The sequence below is a fragment of the Erpetoichthys calabaricus genome, chromosome 3 (assembly GCF_900747795.2).
Source record: "Erpetoichthys calabaricus chromosome 3, fErpCal1.3, whole genome shotgun sequence".
NCBI lineage: Eukaryota > Metazoa > Chordata > Cladistia > Polypteriformes > Polypteridae > Erpetoichthys > Erpetoichthys calabaricus.
This window is the reverse complement of record NC_041396.2, coordinates 3,134,450-3,147,080: the sequence shown is the minus strand read 5'-3', so window position 1 is coordinate 3,147,080 and position 12,631 is coordinate 3,134,450. Positions and strand designations below refer to the sequence as shown.

Here is a 12,631-nt window from a genome sequence, read left to right as displayed (position 1 = left end):
ACTGGGCAGACCAACTGAGGAAGCATGTACCAGAAGTAAAAAGACCCACTGTCCGCAGAAACCCGCGAAAAATCCACGTTATATATTTAGATATGCTTACATATAAAATCCGCGATAGAGTGAAGCCGCGAAAGTCGAAGCGCGATATAGCGAGGGATTACTGTACTTCCCAAGTTCTCTGTTTTGGGAACAATATAGAAATTAGAAAAATAAGTTTGCTAAAATATATTAAAAGGAAATTACTTGGTTTTTCTCATACGCCTTGGGGTCAGAGCTTGTACAGCGCCCCTGGAGCAATTGAAGGTTAAGGGCCTTGCTCAAGGGCCCAGCAGAGTAGCATCTCTTTTGGCAGTGACGGGGATTCGAACCGGCAACCTTCGGGATGCCAGCACAGATCCTTAGAGCCACCACTCCGCCCTATGAAAATTTCACGACACACGTATTTCGCCCTAATTTTGGGCTCATCAGGCGTACACACTCACTGCACCCCCTCTCGGAACCTCGGATGTCAGCGTCAGAGGCAAAGCCTCTTTACATTGCGCCACGGCGTGTGGTTCGTATACACACACATATAGTGGCAAAGGTGCTATACAGGCGTCGACCCGACACAGACTGACAGCAGAGGCACATATAAAAACAAACAAAAAGGTTTTTATTTTTTCTTCAGCTGTGGGGCACATCTTCCCCATGTCCCACAGGCCCTACACAGTCCCAAAAAGAAAGTCACCACAACACACATAAACAAAACACCACCACAAAACACTTCTTCCTCCAATCCTTCCAGGCGGCTTTGTTGTTGTTGTCGTTGTCGTCCCGACTCTGGCACCTCAAGTAGACGCTGCAAGCTCCTTTTGTAGCCCTCGTGGAAGTGCTCCAGGTGGTAATTGACCTAATTAGGCTGCACTTCCGTGTGTGACTGCATTCCAGCCGACATGGGCTCGTTAAGCCATGCAGCTCTTCCGGGTGGTGGCCACGGAGCCCAACAGGTTTGAGCCCTGAAGTTCCACACCTGTGGCCCCCCAATGTAACCCAGGAGGGTTGCCACCATGCGTTCCGGGGGACGTAGAGTGCATCCCATGACTGCTCCCCTGGATCCAGTATCAAAAGGGCATCCTAACCAGGCATGGGTCCGGGCCATCTGCCACAATAAAATGTACCAAGCAGTTATACGGGAATAATGTTTTTTTCTTTTTAACAATATTTTCATCTTGATTTTCGTTCTACTTTTCTAGGTGTTCTTATTGTTTTATTAATCCATTATTTACTAATTAGTGGGTCTGGCACTAAAGTAGTTGCAGCCTCTGATTATTCAGTGAGCTGTTAGCAAGCGTGTCCGCTCTGCTCGTGTTTGTCAATGAGATAAAATGAAGGGGGAAAAATACACAAAGGCCGAGAAAGAATGAAATCAACAAAACAGAGTTCAGCATTTTTAATCTCTAGCAAAAGCAGAAATATTTCTAAATGTCTTATACATGTAAAAATCATGCTGCTGTGCTTTTCTGAATGTAGAAGAATAATAATCTCAGTTAATTAAATGAGCTCAGTGTTATCAGGTGTTGTCACTGATGAGGAAACTGATTGGAACAAAAACCTGCAGCCATTAGGGTTGGGGGGGGGGACCGAGGTTGGGAAACACTTCTCTAGAACAGGGGTAGGCAACGTCGGTCCTGGAGTGCCACAGTATGTGCAGGTTTTTGTTCCAACCCAGTTCCTTAACGAGAACTCAATTATTGCTGATGAAGCACATATTGCTTAAGTGTCATTTTAATGCTTCATTTTAGTGGTCTCGCTTGTTAAGGTTCTCCAACCTTAATTGCTTATTTCAATCTTAAACTGCTGCTTTCAGTGTTTTAATTGCTCCTTATTAGCAATAAGATGTAAAAGACAAAGCAGCCAGCAGTTCTCCAGCTAGCTTTTTTCCAATTACATCTGTGTGTGTTCATCATTTGTGAATTTCCCATCGGGATTAATAAAGTATCTATCTATCTATCATGCACGGTTTGATTTAATAAAACACTTAATAGAAAAATGTGACAGACTGAAAATGATCTGTTTTAGGCTTCAAATCATTTGGATGATATCCTTGGAAAGGAAAAAAAATCTACGATATAAAAGCCTTACATTGCACAGACTAACAAGCCATAAAATTAAATAAGGTCTGAGATTGGCAATGATTGGTTTCTAATTAAGCAATTGGGTTGAATGAAAACCTGTAGCCACTGCGGCTCACCAGGACCGACATTGCCTACCCCTGTTTTACATCTTATTGCTAATAAGGAGCAATTAAAACACTGAATGCAGCAGTTTAAGATTGAAATAAGCAATTAAGGTTGGAGAACCTTAACAAGCGAGACCACTAAAATGAAGCATTAAAATGTCACTTAAGCAATATGTGCTTCATCAGCAATAATTGAGTTCTCGTTCAGGAACTGGGTTGGAACAAAAATCTGCACATACTGTGGCACTCCAGGACCGACGTTGCCTACCCCTGCTCTAGAAGATAAACTGGAAGTTAAGCACCATTTTATTTTTAACTTACTGCCTTGACACTTAATTACTTAATATTACAAGATACACACCCTTCAAAAAAAATTCACCTCCTCAGAAATGCTGTTGTACAACTTTGAATTACAGAGGAGTGGATATGACAAAGACTCTCTAATGTTAAAGTTAAAACAAACAAATGTCTGAGAAGTCAATAGAGAGAATGTTACCTTGAAATTCAGGGAAAACTTTCTTTGTCCCCAGCAAGAGTTTAATTAAATTGATAGATGGATGTGAAAGGTATGTGGGTTATCATTTTTATGGAGATGATACTCAGCTCTACTTCAATGTTAAAAGTGGAACTTCATCAGAGCTTTCTCAGCTCACAACCTGCCTTAGTGAAATTAAAACCTGGATGGAGCAGAACTCTTTAAAATTAAATTGCAATAAAACTGAACTCCTGCAAATTGGGACTAAAATGCAACTTCATAAAATGAGCTCCTTCCCAGTCCATCTTGGCAGTGATCTCATCAGACCTGCCTCTACTGTAAAAAATCTTGGTGTCATTTTTGATTCCTCCCTCACTTATTCCGCCCACATAAATCACATTAAGAAACTTTCTTACTTTCACCTCCGTAACATATCCCATGTTCACTCCTTCCTCTCCTTCTCTAATGCTGAGAAACTTGTCCATGCTTTTATCACATCCCGCATCGATTATTGTAATTCCCTACTGGCAGGTGCCCCTTCTAATCTTATATCACAGCTCCAGCTTATTCAAAACTCAGCTGCAAGAGTCCTGACATGAACCAGCAGCAGCGAGCACATCACACCCATCCTGCTCCGTCTCCACTGGCTCCCTGTGTCCTACAGAATCGAATATAAAATCCTACTAATAACCTACAAAGCTTTAAATAACCTCACGCCAAACTACATCAGTGACCTTCTCCATCACTATGTGCCTGCCCGCCCACTAAGGTCCTCTGATTCTGGTAATCTTGTTGTGCCCCTCACTAATCTACACTCCATGGGTGACAGGGCCTTCAGCTGTATAGCGCCCAGACTCTGGAATGACCTACCAAAATTAATCAGGTCAGCTGACTCCATGAATTCTTTTAAAAAACAACTCAAAACTCATCTGTTCAGGAAGGCTTTTAGCTCTACTTGACTTTATTACCTTTCTCTCAGTTTACTTCTCTGTCAAGATGCTAATGTAACCTGTATGTGTGTGTGCGACCATCAATTATGTTGTCTGTTTTTTTTTTCAGAATTTACTGTCTTAATCTTCTTTATTTATTTATCTGGTTTGTACAATGCTATATACTGTAAATTCTGCCGTTCTTTATTATATTCTTAAGTGCCTTGAGCATGGGAAAGGCGCTATATAAATAAAATGTATTATTATTAAAGGTACTGTATGATTGATAGATATTTGTCCTCAGGGGGAAGTTTTGCTTTTTACAGAAGGTGTTTAAATAAATAAATACATATAGGTAGATATCCATCCATCCTCTTCCGCTTATCCGAGATCGGGTCGCGGGGGCAGTAGCTTAAGCAGAGATGCCCAGACTTCCCTCTCCCCGGCCACTTCTTCTAGCTCTTCCGGGACAATCCCGAGGCATTCCCAGGCCAGCCAAGAGACATAGTCCCTCCAGCGTGTCCTGGGTCTTCCTCTGGGCCTCCTCCCGGTTGGACGTGCCCGGAACACCTCACCAGGGAGGCATCCAGGAGGCATCCTGATCAGATGCCTGAGCCACCTCATCTGACTCCTCTCGATGCAGAGAAGCAGTGGCTCTACTCCGAGCTTCTCACCCGATCTTTAAGGGAAAGCCCAGACACCCTGCGGAGGAAACTCATTTCAGCTGCTTGTATTTGTAATCTCGTTCTTTCGGTCACTACCCATAACTCATGACCATAGGCGAGGGTAGGAACATAGATCGACTGGTAAATGTAGAGCTTTGCCTTACGGTTCAGCTCCTTTTTCACTACGACAGACCGATGCAGAGCCCGCACCGCACCTGTCGATCTCATGCTCCATTCTTCCCTCACTCGTGCACAAGACCCTGACATACTTGAACTCCTCCACTTGGGGCAGGATCTCGCTCCCAACCCTGAGAGGGCACTCCACCCTTTTCTGGCTGAGGACCACGGTCTCGGACTTGGAGGTGCTGATTCCCATCCCAGCCGCTTCACACTCAGCTGCGAACTGATCCAGAGAGAGCTGGTGATCACGGCCTGATGAAGCAAACAGGACAACATCATCTGCAAAAAGCAGTGACCCAATCCTTAGCCCACCAAACCGGACCCCCTCAACGCCCTGGCTGCACCTAGAATTTCTGTCCATAAAAGCTATGAACAGAATCGGTGACAAAGGGCAGCCCTGGCGGAGTCCAACTCTCACTGGAAACGGGTTCGACTTACTGCCGGCAATGCGGACCAAGTTCTGACACTGGTTGTACAGGGACCGAACAGCCCTCATCAGTGGATCTGGTACCCCCCACAGGATTCCCCGAGGGACACGGTCGAACGCCTTTTCCAAGTTCACAAAACACATGTAGACTGGTTGGACAAAACTCCCATGCACCCTCCAGGACCCTGCTAAGGGTGTAGAGCTGGTCCTCTGGTATAGGTAGATAATTAAGTGAATAAATATATACACACTTTGGGCTGAACACAGACACTAGAATTACTATAAAGCACAAAAAATTCAAAAGAAATAAAAGTTCTGACTTGGTTGTTTCAGTCACAGTGAGGCATAATGCAGACAGATTGCGGAGGGTATAAAGAACCACCAGTTGTGTTTCTTGACCCGGCTCTGCTGAAAGTCCTCCATGTTGGGGCATCAGAGAGAGGGCATGCAGCTTTGTTCATAATGGCACTCAATTTTATTTTAATTATCTTGATTTTATGGGGCGCTCATGAACTTGGATAAAATAACTAAAAACAAAATTGAAAAATGAGGCCTTCTTCGACTTTCATGATCAGTGAACTTTGTCGCTGAAGGACTCGCCATGCGGACGACTCACTTGTTGTTAAGTTGCTTTCGTATATAACGGGAGAGAAACACCGCAGTAGCCATGTCAGTTTGTTTAAACTTTTCACACTCTTAAATGAAGTTCTTATTGAAATATTTTGAATACAGTGCGCTGTACACATTCCTGAAATGTCTGAATCGCCCATTGAAAACCACTGTTTTTTATTTTTTTTTGGTTCTTTTTTTATTTCGCCTTATACAATTTCTTGTATTAAGAATTTGTTCATTTTCGCATAGGGTCTGAGCGCAGGGTCAGACATTGTACAGCGCCACTTCGGCAACTGCAGGTTAAGGGCCTTAGGCAGGAACCGGGATTTGAACCAGCAGCCTGCTGGATACCTACGCAGTTCCTTAGCCTGGGAGCCACCACTCCATCCTAATTTGCCAGCTTGTCTATTTTAAAACAGAACATTTGTTTTGCGACTTTAATACGACTTAGCTTACCTTGAAAGTGGTTATACAGTATTGACGTGTTTCTACTGCATATATTATTTTTCTTTCTTTCGCCTACTCGACAGCCGCTTCTGATGGTAAAACAGTGAAAGACTTGCAGCCGCTCGCGCTGAAATAAACACAACTCGGGAAAGTGCGAAGTCAGTTGTGGGCGGGGTTCAATGATGGAGTGTTACCATATAAGGAAGGAACAAAGTTAGCAGAGTGTTTATTCAATTCGCTATTAATGCTAATTCTTATTCAATACGGCAGTAATGATGTTGTTTATTGGTTATTCGTCGTGACAAACAAGTACCTCCCCTTACCGTCCCAGAATTCAGCGGGAGGTCTCGTTAAACGATAAGCGGTCAATACACATGCGCGAGCGAATCGGGCTGGCACGAACAGGGCGCGAAAGTTCCTTCGCTACCTCCCGCACTTGTCTTTGCGGCTGCGCTGCGTTTTGGCGCGCACTTCAGTCACGGCGGCTTCTTGAAATCAAGGCAGGGTAGTGGCATGGCGTTCGTGTCTATAAAAGTCAAAAGATAAATGCAACTTAGTGTTTTTAGAAATTAATGAAAGATGGTTTTGTCGACACGATACTCTACTGTAGACAAGTGAAGGGGGATTACAAAATCGTGCATGTACACCTTTAAGGATGCGAGGTGCTGCGGTGTGCCAACACAGGCGCGAGTGCGGCCAGCTGAAGGTCCTGACAAGGCAGGAGCAAGTGAGACGTAATGGAGATGCAGGAGAACGTTTCCTCAAAGTCTACCGGTAACTCTTAATATCCTATTATTACGGTTTAAGATATTGTTAGTGAATAGACTTGCATGATTTTGTTTTGTTCAAAGTAATAACATAATGTTTTAACAGTCATATGAAGCTAAGGCGTGTTTGGTGCTACATAGCGTGCAGGTTTTCGACACATGCTATGTAATAGTATACTCTTTTAAAATGTTCTCCATTTAAAGTTGTTGTATTTTTAAGACTTTAAACAAAATCAAGATAGATTGCAACTGTTATAGTTGTAGGTTTATATTGCAATTTTTGATTTATTCTGGCTGTTTTTCACATGCTGTAAATAAGAATAAGTTAAGCATCACAATTTCTGTAGGCCAGTTTGTTGTCACCCAGACTTGTTGTTGATGGTTCTTTAATATATACATAATATAAAATTATAATCATTGTCTTGCAGTTTACTATAAAAAGAGTGGGATTTTCTGTGTTTTCTGTGTACTAAGAGCTCATTGCCGTATGGTTTGTGATTTTGATTTGTTTCTTAATAATAATAATAATAATTTATTACATTTATATAGCGCTTTTCTCAGTACTCAAAGCGCTATCCTCACAGGGAGGAACCGGGAAGCGAATCCACAATCTTCCACAGTCTCCTTACTGCAAAGCAGCAGCACTACCACTGCGCCACCTGTGAGGTAGTTCTTAATTCAACAACTGATGTTCCCCCACTTTTAAGAGCTTCCATTGCTTAACTGAGAAGACATTAAGACTTAATAAGTGCTGAAAGTGAAATAAGAGATGAAAACTTACCTTGCTTATGTGACAAATAAGTAAAAAAAGTTTTACATTGATATGCTTAGCAGACACTTTTATCCAAATGACTTACAAAAGAGGTAAACAATTGAGTAACAGAAATAATAAAATAAAGAGCTTAGAGGTTATGGGTTTATTATACACTAGCAAAATACCCGTGCTTTGCAGCGGCGAAGTACTGCCTTAAAATTGTTATTAAGAAGAAAAGTAAACATTTTTAAACTGAGGGAAAATATACAAATAATTATTTGTTAAGGATCTGATTGTATACCATGTTGTCAGTTCGGCCCTCCGGTTGTAATATGACCAAGCTGTGTGCTGAGCTTACTCTTGAGCATGCAACATACAGTTGGCCATGTGAAAAGCAATCTTGCCTCAAATCAATGCCAACCTTTTGTAGGGTTTGCCCCTGAGACTTATTAATTGTCATTGCGAAGCAGAGCCTTACTGGATATTGGAGGCGTTTGAATTGAAATGGGAGATCAGAGGGTATAACAGGGATGCGAGGAATAAAAACTCTCTCCCCTGAGCCACTGCCAGTAAAAATAGTTGCCTCAATTAGGTTCTTTTGCAGACTCGTGACCTGAAGTCTCGCGCCATCACAAAGTTTCGGTGGCTGTACGCAAATCCACAATCGACTTTTTTGAGCCAAACCTGTTGTTTTCATATGAGCCGCTTTTTATTATTGGGATCGTACATAGAAACAGAAGCTCTACTAACTTGTGGATTTGCTTGCAAGTATTTAGCGACAGCATCTCTATGAACTTGTGGATTTGCCTGTGAGTATTTAGCGACAGCGTGTCTATTAACTTGTGGATTTTTCTGCGAGTATTTGCCGGCAGCGTCACAAAGTTGTTTCCATCTAGCTGCATCAGAAAATGTACCACAACGTCTGACACACCTCCTTTTTACTGTTTTCTCACAGCTTGGATTGCTGCTGTCATAATTGGTTTGAGTTTCATGGTTTGTTTCAATTACGTTAGTATTTGCAGGACTTGTTGTGTTGAAGTGACATTCGGCATCTGTCAAGCGTTGTAAGCATACAACCGGTTTCATCGATAACTTCGCATCCAGCTTTTGAGAGTTGAAACATTCATAAACATCAAAGTGTCCACTACTCAAATTGTCACCTGTGAATCTAAGATGTTTAAGAGGCATTAGCGGTTCTCCAAACATGTAAAATAGGCAGGCAGCCAACTACGTGGGAGGCTGGGGGACGCAGGACGCAACCCCGCCTCACACGGCGACCAAGCTGCAGGCTATGGACGTATATATGTACGTAAGTAGGATTCAGTTATGACAGTTACGCGTAGAATTTCGAAATGAAACCTGCCTAACTTTTGTAAGTAAGCTGTAAGGAATGAGCCTGCCAAATTTCAGCCTTCTACCTACACGGGAAGTTGGAGAATTAGTGATGAGTGAGTCAGTGAGTGAGGGCTTTGCCTTTTATTAGTATAGATACTGGCTGGTGAGTTAACTGCTCTCCAGAACAAGCCAGCTGTTTTTACGTTCGACAAAAGTGAAACTCTTACACCATGGGATGGGAACAAATGTGATATATGACAACATCTTTAAACCAAACTTTTTAATTTTAGCCACTGACTATGCAAAAGTGATATTTTGACTTTCTTGTATACAAAGTATAGGGAAATTATTGTAATCGTCCACAAAATTCGATGTCGAGGTTTTGATGAATCTCGACATTTTAGACCTCCCTGAGTCTGAAAATACCATTTTAGGGATTGTCTGTCTGTGTGTGTAAACACGATAACCTGAGTACGCTTTCACTTTGGCCAACCAAATTTTGCATACAAGTAATAGGTACAAAACGTAGATTTCTGTCAACTTTTGGGCTATTTCCACTGACCAGAAGTGGTACTTTACCTGAACACGTAACTCTATTTATTTATTTTTTATTCATGCAGCCTCACAGTCTGATTTATTCAACTTTACTTCTATAATAATTGTTCAGTGTATTATTAATTTGATTTGTTGTTGATGTTTCTTTAATGTGCATAATATAAAAACTGTAATCCTTGTCTTGCAGTTTACTCCTGAAATATCCATCCCCATATCTGAGTATATGAGCAAGTCTAGGGGAGACCACTCCCGATTTTTATTTTAGTAGTGCAGAATAAAGTCAAACATGGCAAGTAAGGTTGGGAGCTTGTACTGATAGAGCATTGCCGCACCCAGCACATGCTGAACCACCAGGATTGGGACCCGAGTGCAGCAGGTGACACTTCAGTACCACACTGGAGCAGTGCGAGGTTTTTTTTGTTTTTTTTTTTATAGTGACTGGAGTGCCAATCGTGCCACCAACCCCAAAGTTTTCCTTGTAGATTGGAGGACCTGCTTGCAGGGCTGGATGCTGGTTAAACTCCTACTCCGGATGAAGCCATCCCTAGCCACCACTCTGCAAAAACCTGTTAAAGTTGAGTGTGGTAGTGAAAGACTGAGGAGCGAAGCTCTGTGGTGCCCCCTTTCATTGGTGCCCTGAGCACATGCTTATTTTGCTTAATGGTTAATCCAGGGCAGGTTGTGTTGTTGAAGCAGACCTCTGAATCAATTTGGACACAGCCTGTTTCTCACATGGACAACTTTATGTGGCATTTTCAATGGTACAAAGTCCTAAGAACCTTTATATATTGGCTAAAGATGGAAAAACTTACAACATTGTATATAACAAGGCACTTCAATAAACAATACAACCACATTCAGCACTTTGGTCAGCGGCTGTTGTATGTAAAGTGCTTTATAAATAAAGTTGACTTGACTTGACATTAGTGAGTCTTCATTGTTTGTTATTTTTTTATGTATTTTTTTTATTATTTTTATCAAACAATTAAATAAATAAAACACTTAAGTTTTCTTCCGTGCAACGCCGGATATTTCAGGTAGCTCCCAATACATGTTACACTAATGTTGGAACAGACATACATACAGATAGGTGCAAGCCACTGGTACATCCACTAAGGTAGCTGTAAAAGTCACAAAATAAAAAAGCAAAAAGTCATTTATGTAGAAATGAATGTAAGCCGAAAGAAACTATGTAAGCGTTGATGTGTAAGCATAGAGTAAACAAATACGTCCTTAGCATTTACAGCACGTTACATGAAAAATAATCTTCTGGCTGCACTGTTACGTGCAAATTGTAATGATTCAGTAATATTGTTTTTTATCAGTATGCTGCTGCTGGAGTATGTGAATTTCCCCTTGAGATTAATAAAGTCATCTATCTATCTATCTATCTATCTATCTATCTATCTATCTATCTGATAGATAGATGGATGGATGAAAGGCACTATCTATCTATCACCTTTCATCTATCTATCACCTTTCATCTATCTATCTATCTATCTATCTATCTATCTATCTATCTATCTATCTATCTAATAGTGCCTTTCACTTCTTTCTTTCTTTTCGGCAAAGCACCAGACCTGTTCTTCATTAGAAGCCAAAGCAGGCATCAATTTATCCTTCAGCCATAAATTTTGCATCTCCATTGGGTACTCCTTTCAAGCGTGTTCTGTTTAAGAAATTTAAACTGTAGTAACTCACTGACCCTCAACAGCACATCAATTGATGACATTTTTACATCCCTTGATTTGGATTCAACTGTCTGTGAAAGCTTTTTGAGGCATCTGCTTGGGCTCCGTTTTATTTTAATTCCGTATAACTTCTTTCTTTCTAAAAGAGTGAACCTAAAAGGCAAAGAGAGACGCGAATGGGTTACTGCAGCGTTGGTTTCTCTGACCCCCTTTGCTTCTCCAACCTGCCTCGCTTTCTCCTCCCCACCGCAAACCTCCACGCAGCATCCTTTTGCCATCCCAAACCGCCCCTTCCTTTCCATGTCCCCTCCTTTTCATTTTGTGTTTTTCCTTACCAAAAAGAGTCCTGTCTAAAACCAAACCCAACTCGGAATTTGGTGTTAAAGGTAAATAAAACAAGGCCACTGTACATATGTGACACTTTAAAGTGCTGTTAAAAAATGTGCGTTTAATGGGGTCTGTGAATCTACGTAATTAAATTGTATTATTGCTGTATATATTGTTGAACATCAACGAAAATGTAATATCTGACAATGAAACATCTCAAAAAGTTAAAATGCTATATCTTTTAAATCAGTTACTTAAGCCCCCGAATGCACCGGATTGTTACACCATACCCATATTTTCAGGTTTTTTTTCTTTCCTTTTATTAATCAAGTGACACAAATCGAGGTGTTCTGAGATCAATTGGCTGAGGACAATAAGGCCAGATCATCGGTAGATAATTGTGAACAAAACTCCTCAGGGACACTCACTCTTTTAATCAAGAAGCTGCCATGCCAGAATCTTTAAGCGGACACCTTTTCAGATTGGACTTAGACTGTCAAGGTGGCCAACAAATGTCACTTGTGTCACTGGAAAGGCCCCCGCCTGTCACACACTGTATTCAGCTAATAACAGCGGCATTTCGGCCACCTCTTTCTTTTGGGCCCAGATTTTGAAGGTCATTCTTGGTCATTTAATTCTATTGGCCTCTTTCATTTGATTGACTGAACGGTTTGTATATGCCCGGGAGCTGTACGAAAATGAAGATTGGAATATTGATGGAATGACTGATTAATGGATGACACCGTGGCCAATGGTTAGCACAAAGTTTACACAGCTCCAGGTTTCTGGGTTCAAAGCCCATCTCTGGCCACTTTCTTTGTGGTGGAGTTGTCATGATTTTTGTTTCTCTACACCAGGGGTCTCCAACCTTTTTTTCCCCTTAGAGTTCCTTTTACAAAATGAAAATGGATGAGAGCTCCTCATGTTTTCTAACGTTTCTTCTCATCGCTTATTTCAACACAAACAAACTGAATACGCTTGTTTTGCCTGAACATTTACAAGATGTTGGTGTCCACAACTCACATTTTGCATTAAAACATCACAAAAAAAAATTTGTTCATCTGCAAGTGCATTTTGTATGTCTGTATGCATTTTCTAGTGTATCTCACAATATTGAATTAAAACATGAATGTTGTCAGAACAAAACAATGCAATTCCAAATCCACAGATGTGACTTCTTCATTTGTCATTTTGTCACATGTCACTTTATTCACAGGTCCAGTCGCATGTGTGATGTGTTTTTTAGTGA

At 41.3% G+C, this 12,631-nt stretch overlaps 1 long non-coding RNA gene across 1 annotated transcript; it reads right to left on the bottom strand.

Moving 5' to 3' along the window:
- Nucleotides 1-631: 631 nt before the first annotated feature.
- Nucleotides 632-6,108, bottom strand: LOC127527277 (uncharacterized). The gene is made up of 2 exons (XR_007934579.1): nucleotides 5,963-6,108; nucleotides 632-1,138 (listed from the first exon to the last, which is right to left on the bottom strand). It is a non-coding gene; the product is annotated as an uncharacterized LOC127527277 (long non-coding RNA).
- Between the last annotated feature and the right edge of the window lie 6,523 nt (nucleotides 6,109-12,631).